Genomic DNA, 8,032 nt, shown 5'->3' with positions numbered 1-8,032 from the left:
AAACTCAAAGCTAGATCATACTAAACTTTATTCTACTAGATTAAGATATAACCAAAAGGATCGAACTGAGAAAAGTGATAAAGATAAAGATGTGATGGTGATACGATACCGGGGCACTCCCCCAAGCTTGGCAGTTGCCAAGGGGAGTGCCCATACCCATGTATTTAGGTCTCTTTCTTCGGAGGTGGTGATGAAGGAGTTGTTGATGAAGCAGGCTTGTCGTCCATCTTCCAAGGCATAGGCTCACCATCATAGAAAGATGAGCGGGTCTCTGGGATCCTCGAATCTGCAGCCAAACTCATCCTCTTGAATCTATATTCATACTCACAGTTTTGGTTTTGCAGGTCATAAATCTGGGCTTGGAGATGCTCGATTTTCTCACGAAGCCTGAAGATGGCCTCCTCAATGCTCTTGGGGTCCAGCTTGTGCTTGTTGGTGAACTCGCGATCATCATGTGATTGGCGTTGAGTCCGCGTTCCACCATCCCTTGACACATGAAAACTTGTTGCTCCATTGCTTCGAGTCTTGCCTCCACGCTTCCGTTCTTCTTCGGTCCCTCAACAGCACGGATGTGTAGCACCCCCTCACGCATCTCAATGGCTTGAGGGTGTCGCAGCACCTCCGCAAGGTAGGGGTTGATGACCTTCTCGAAAAAATTGTCCTCGGGGGCGCTTGGAGACGTCATGGTGATCTAGATCTGTCAGAAAAACAGGCTCGAAACAAAAACAGGAGATATTTGCGTGATACAGTGGTCAGATCCTTTGGCAGATTATATAATGAATTTTTACCGACCAAAAGAAGTATTCTGCAAGAAAACGGAGTCTGGAGGGCACACGAGGTACCCACGAGGTCGGGGGCCGCGCCCAGGGGGTTAGGGCGCGCCCTCCACCCTTGTGGTGGCCTCGTGTCTCTTTCGGACCACTTTTAATTTTCCTAATTTTTTAAATATTCCAAAACGGAGGAAATTTTTCATTGGAAATGCTTTGGAGTTGGTTTACTTACCGTACCACATACCTATTCCTTTTCGGAGTCTGAAACGTTCTGGAAAGTGTCCCTTATGTACTCCTCTGGGGTTACGGTATCAATTATATTGGTCTGAACATTTATGAGAGTACGTGAGATATAATGTTTAAGCCTTTGACCGTTTACTACCTTTGGATTTTTGCCTTCGGCGTTGTTGATTTTTATGGCACCGGAACGATAAACCTCACAATATAGAAAACACGACTCATTTTTTGACACCAGCAATCTTGTCCATCCATAATTACCAGATCCAATGGCTAAGAATTATGCAAAAGAATATATCTTTAGTGCAAGCTCCCCATTACATTGTCTCATGCTCATGAAACGTCTCGCTCGTCTCCGCAGCAATACCTGCTAATGCCGACTTTCTCTTAATCGTAGAGCATGTCTAATTTTAAAAGAATCATGACAAACGTTCACTAGAAGGGGTGGCATTTGCGAATGATTTTGCTGGCAGATTTAGTTGTGAGGAATGACAATTTCTTCAAAACGGGATGGCAATTTATTTCAAGGAAGGCAATTTTTTTTTAAACTGCCACTGTTTGATCTTGCCTCACAACTAATTAAGATTGCCGTCAAAGTGCATTCGTTTGCCATCCCCTCCCAAGGAACTTAGCGAATAACGTTTCCAATTTAAATGTGTAGTTACCAAAAAAGACTCGCGCCCCACTTTATACACATTGTCCCTCTTTGTCTATGAACAGTTTCTTAATAGTTGATGAATATATATTTTAAGCTGTGAACACTCCTTTTAACAGCGATGAACATTTTACATGTGAATTAGTGAGATGAATGAATATACATGATGTAAATATCGTTAAAAGTATGAAAAAATCATGATGGATGAAGTCAAATGAGAGTGAGCTATATGCATGCTTGGTAAGATAAAAAACAGGTAGCTTTGTGAGAGAAAAAAACCAGGTAGCTAAACAATGTGCTTCGCCGTCTTGCGAACATCTGGCTCGCTAGAAATGATATATAGACACTTCCTCCATTCTCTGCCATCGACACGAGCCCGGGCTTATATCTCGGTTATTGTGAGCGCACCGACGTGTCACTTACAACGCTAGTTTTAGTAGGTCGGACTATTTGTGATTTTCTCTACTTTCGTGCGCCCTTGGCTGGTTCTATTTTTTAGTATGCCGGTTTTTCTATTGTCGGTTTTTGATAGTTTCTGCACGACTAGTTTGTTTGACCGGTCTAGCATACTTTTTTTTTTATTTCGGCTTGCGTTTCTTTTTATACATTTTTTTGTTTCTTTCTTTTTAGTCACCCCTTTCCAATTTAGCTTTCCTTGCTGCCTATTATGAGAATATCTCCCGGTTCAAGCGGTCCGTCCTTTCTTATTTCATTTTTTATATTTCCTTTGTTGTTCTTCTGCTTCATTTTAATATTACCCTTTTCCCCTTCTTTATTTTCTGTTGCCCTTTATTTTTCTCCCTTTTTTCATTATTCCTTCATACTTCCATTTTGATTTTATGTTTTTTTAACAATAAATATTTATAAATAATTCATCAAGTATCAAAAAATGTTTGTATTAAAATGATATTCATCATTTACTAAAAAAATATTTATCCTACATATTAAAAATAATTTATCTTGTATTTCAAATATTATTCATGGTATTTGGAAGAATGTGCATCATGTATTTTGAAAAATGCTGATTGGGTATTTAAAACATGGTCATCATGTATACTTAAATGCTTGCTGTATTTTTTGAAAATGTTCATCTTGTAAATAAAAAGTTCACTATATGTTTTAAAACTGTACATTGTGTATTAAAATAATGTTCAGATTTTGTTAAAATAAATTGCCAAATATTTTTATTAGACGTTTGGACTTTTTTAAATACATCATGGGGAATTTTAAAATACATGATGAACATATATAAATGTACGTCCAAAATTTTGAAATACATATTGAATTTTTTTAATACGGGTGGACGCTTTTTAAAACTACAAGTGCATATTTTCATACAGAAAGAACATTTTTCGCATTATGCAATGAACTTTTTTCTTACATGATGAATACTTTTTGAAATACACTATTAACATTTATTTGAAATTGCATGAGTATGCTTTTATATGTTATGAATTTTATACAAGAATTGCACGATTTTTTTATATTTTATGTACAATTTTAGGAGTCATGAACAGACTTTTAAATACGTGAACTTTAATGTCATGATTAATTTTTTGAATGGTACAAGCATTTTTATGAGTTATACGAATTTTTTTCACAATTTCATGAACATTTAAAAAAAATGGGTTGAACATATTTTTAAACATGTCAACATTTTTAAATGGCATGAATATTTTTCTAAAACCGCGTAAACAAACTTTTACTTTCGATGAACCATTTCAATGTGCAGGGAACAATTTTTAATGTACGGTAAGCATTCTATTTATACTATGAACATTTTTTTAATACTTGATGATTTTTTTACTGTGAACACTCATTTTAATAAGCGATGAACATTTTACATATGAATTAGTGAGATAACAAATATATATGATGTAAATATTTTTATATTATGTTTTTTGCAATGAGCTAGCTGAAGAAACTTCAATGCATCTTTTTTTGAACTGTTCTTTTTGCACAGGATTGCTAGGCCAACATCATTCCTTCTAGACAAAGAGGAACTTCCATTTATGATGACATATTGCTAGCTCATCAAAAGCTACCAAAATCCATTGCCTTGGACATCATCATCCTAGGTTGTTGGAATATTTGGAATCAAAAAATGGAAAAATCTTCATGAGAGAAGCACATTGCAGGAACACTTCGAAATACATGCTCAAGCAAGATCTTTCACTTCTACAACACATGATCAAATACAGGCCCGGCCCTGAGGGGGGCAGGGGGCGACCGCCCCGGGCCCCCAAAATCCAGGGGGGGCCCTCCGATCAGGACGCAGTTCAGATCATCTGCGCATGTCGTGACAAACTGATGACGCAGCCTCACCCAGGTAGCCAACGAAGACCACGCGATTATTACGTCGTTCTGTTTACTTCCTTGCCATCAAAAGGGGCCAAGTAACGAACAGAACCCACGCTGAGTTATTGGGCCTGGCCCGGCGCGTGGTGAAGTACCCACCAGAAGGTAGCGCACAATGCCCTAGTCGATCTAGAAAAACGCCCTAGTCCCCTTTTTTCTTCGTCGTGGATACCCACCGCCGACACCAAACTTCAGTCCGCAATCGTGGGAGAGCCATCGCCGCCGATGCCACGACGCACAGTGATGTAGGAGGACCACGCCGGTTTACTCGTCATCAGGCTTTGGTAAGGATCGTTTTGCATGTTATTTATCGAATCTTGTGGGGTTTGTATGGATTATAAGATTGCTCCCTTTCGTTGCTCCAGATGGGAAAAAATAGTCACCATGAGCAGGATTTTAATTTGGCATTCAAACATAGGAATTATGTGGAAAATTAGGACCATGGGATGATGTCTACTGAAGCGTGATTTACCACTGAAGGTACATCCAAATCTTTATGAACTCATCTACCTGTTCTATTAAATCGGTGAACAATGTTATAGTTTTTGTAGTGATGCTGCAAAAGCTTTATCTCAACGGATTTGCTAAGTCACATCTACATGAAATTTAGTTATCTCACATCTAAGTCTACAATCGTTGGATTTGTTTACTTTAAAATTCGCGCAGGGGTTGATCACGTGATTTGTCCCTCGTCTCGTTGTCCCCTGTCGGCCTGTTTTGTAGTTCACGAAGATGGGCTTCCATTTGTTTCATGGGCTGTCTTACTTTTTTTCTCTCTGACTGTTACACCGGCATGCATAGTGGTGTGGATACCTGCTGATTTTGTCTGTTCGTGTGGCTGTTTTCGTTGGGGGTCTGTTCCTTTTGCAACGAAGTGTAGGTGTGGCACGGCATTTACTTAAGGGTCAGCCGTTTTATACGCCTCTCATGTCCCAGTTTATGGCTAGAACTTTACCACCATTTTTTTGTTTTTTCTCTTTGCTTTTTTGATGATTTGTTTTTCAATTTCCAATTTATTTGCATCCCTTTCTTTTTTTGTTATTATTTTTTATTTATTTTTTTATTTTTATTTTTTCATTGTTTTACAAATTTTGTGATTTATCTTGTTTTTATTTTTATTTTATTTTAAATACCTCTATTTTCATTTTTCTAAATTTGCTAATTCCCATCTAGATTGTCTTTTCTTTTTCTATTTCTTTTCATATTTTTATATTTATTTAAAACAGAATTGCTAACTCACAATATTTAAGGATGTCACATCTAAGTGACATCTAAGTTCAGGGCTGTCAGATCTTGTTTGTCTTTAAAACTCACACCAGGTGATCGTCCCGGTGAATCCTATTTGGCGCTGCAGGCGCCCCTTACAGTGCAATTTGCAAACGGGCGCCTGCAGCAGTCCAAGTTGGGCCGGCCCATGCTAGTTCTCTCTTGTTTAGTAGAAACGTTAAAAAAGGTGATAGAACTGGGAATCGAAGCCACGACGCGCTCGTTACGATCGCTGTGCTCTAAGAAAAAATACTACAGATTTGTTTGTCTAAAAAACTACTAAAGATTTTTTCTGTTTGCTTTTTTATCAGTTTTTGTTCGGTTTTCTATTCTTTGGTTTTCGTTTTCCTTTATTGTTTTCTTGTTTTTCATTTCTGCAATGTAAATTAATATTTGTTAAAACTCATGATTTTTTAGTGCCAATTGCATGTCCATCACCACACAACAAGTGCAAGTTCGCTCATCTTCAGTGCGACTGCTACTTAAAGGATGAAAGTGTTTTGTCGGCAGGGCATTTGCGTGTCTCCTACTAGCTAGACACACAACTGCAAGCATCATCCCTGGGTGCAACAGCATGTCTTCAACCGGATTACAACTTTGTTTGTACATATGTAAGTGTTTGTCGTTGCACGTGCACCATCAAACACACAACTGCACGATCACCCTCTCCCACATAACTTGCATGACACCGACTCAGTTTCATGTCCATTGTTGACATGCAACTCGCTCGACCCAGTTATATGCCCATCCTTGACTCGCATATTACCTCCGCCAAAGCGGGGTGTATGTGTTTGTCATTTTTGACATGCAACTTGCAACTGGGGTGTGTATTTTTCGGTGCCCCCAGTTGCAAGCCGACCATCCACTCGTAACTAAAGGTGTGTGTGTCTCTCGAGGGTCCCCAGTTGCAAGTCGAACATCGACTCACAACTAGGGGTGTCTCTCTCTTTGTGTGTGTGTGTGTTTGTCGAGGCCCCTAGTTGCATGTCGACCATCAACTCGCAACTAGGGGAGTGTTTGTTTGTCAAGGGTGCCCTGTTGCAAGCCGAACATCGATTCGCAACTAGGGTGTGTGTGTTTGCCGGTGCCCCAGTTGCAAGCCGACCATCGACTCGCAACTAAAGGTGTGTGTGTGTGTGTCGAGGGTCCCCAGCTGCAAGCCAACCATCAACTCGCAACTAAGGGGTGTGTGTTTGTCGAGGCCCCGAGTTGCATGCCGACCATGGACTCGTAACAAGGGATGTGTGTGTGTTTGTCGAGGGTCCACAGTTGCATGTCAAGCATCGACTCACAAAACTAGGGGTGTGTGTTTGTCGAAGGTCCCCAGTTGCCACCAGACCATTGACTCGCAACTAAAGGTGTGTGTGTTTGTCGAGGGTCCCTAATTGCAAGACGATAATCAACTCGCAACTAAAGGTGTGTTTGTTTGTCAAGGGTGCCCTGTTGCAAACCGAACATCGATTCGCAACTAGGGTGTGTGTGTTTGTCGAGGCCCCCAGTTGCATGCCGACCATGGACTCGCAACTAGGGTGTGTGTGTGTCGAGGGTCCACAGTTGCATGTCAACCATCGATTTGCAACTAGGGGTGTGTGTTTGTCGAAGGTCCCCAGTTGCAACCCGAGCATCGACTCGCAACTAGGGATGTGTTTGTTTGTCGAGGGTCCCCAGTTGCAAGTCGGCCATCGACTTGCAACTAGGGCAGTGTGTGTTTAATTGTGGAACCTAGTTGCATGTCAACCATCGACTCGCAACTAGGGGAGTGTGTGTTTGTTGAGGGTCCCCAGTTGCATGCCGACCATCGACTCGCAACTAGAGGTGTGTGTGTGTTTGTCGAGGGCCCCTAGTTACATGTCAACCATCGACGCGCAACTGGGAGCGGTGTCTATGTGTGTTTGTCAACGGCCCCCAGTTGCAAGCTGACCAACGACTCGCAACTAGGGTGTGTGTGTTTTGTTGTGGTCCCTAGTTGCAAGCCGACCATCGACTCGCAACTAGGAGGGTGTGTGTTTTGTCGAGGGTCCGCAGTTGCATGTTAACAATCAACTCACAACTAGGGTGTGTGTTTTGTCGAGGGTCCCCAGCTACATGTCGACCATCGACTCGCAACTAAGGATGTGTGTGTGTTCGTTGAGGGTCCCCAGTTGCATGCCGACCATCGACTCGCCACTAGAGGTGTGTGTGTGTGTGTTTGTCGAGGGCCCCTAGTTGCATGTCAACCATCGACGCGCAACTGGGGGCGGTGTCTGTGTGTGTTTGTCAACGGCCCCCAGTTGCAAGCTAACCAATGACTCGCAACTAGGGTGTGTGTGTGTGTTTTGTCGTGGCCCCTAGTTGCAAGCCGACTGATATGTCCATTTTGCATCATGCTTTTATATCGATATTTATTGCATTATGGGCTGTTATTACACATTATGTCACAATACTTATGCCTATTCTCTCTTATTTTACAAGGTTTACATAAGGAGGGAGAATGCCGACAGCTGGAATTCTGGACTGGAAAAGGAGCAAATATTAGAGACCTATTCTGCACAACTCCAAAAGTCCTGAAACTCCACGAAAGTTATTTTTGGAAATAATAAAAAATACTGAGCGGAAGAAATACCAGAGGGGGCCCAAACCCTGGCCACGAGGGTGGGGGGCGCGCCCCCCTGCCTCGTGGGCCCCCTGTTGGCCCTCCGGTGCCCATCTTATGCTATATGAAGTCTTTCGTCCAAAGAAAAATCATAAGCAAGTTTTCGGGACGAGA

General features: G+C 41.5%; 1 long non-coding RNA gene across 1 annotated transcript; it reads left to right on the top strand.

Annotated features, from left to right (window-relative positions):
* Positions 1 to 4,097: 4,097 nt before the first annotated feature.
* On the top strand, positions 4,098 to 7,799 carry LOC123077386 (uncharacterized). The gene is made up of 3 exons (XR_006436611.1): positions 4,098 to 4,304; positions 4,386 to 4,500; positions 7,738 to 7,799. It is a non-coding gene; the product is annotated as an uncharacterized lncRNA (long non-coding RNA).
* The last annotated feature ends 233 nt before the right edge of the window (positions 7,800 to 8,032 follow it).

This window comes from Triticum aestivum, chromosome 3D (assembly GCF_018294505.1).
Source record: "Triticum aestivum cultivar Chinese Spring chromosome 3D, IWGSC CS RefSeq v2.1, whole genome shotgun sequence".
Lineage (NCBI taxonomy): Eukaryota > Viridiplantae > Streptophyta > Magnoliopsida > Poales > Poaceae > Triticum > Triticum aestivum.
Note: the sequence above shows the minus strand (reverse complement) of the source record. Positions and strands in the feature narration are given on the sequence as shown.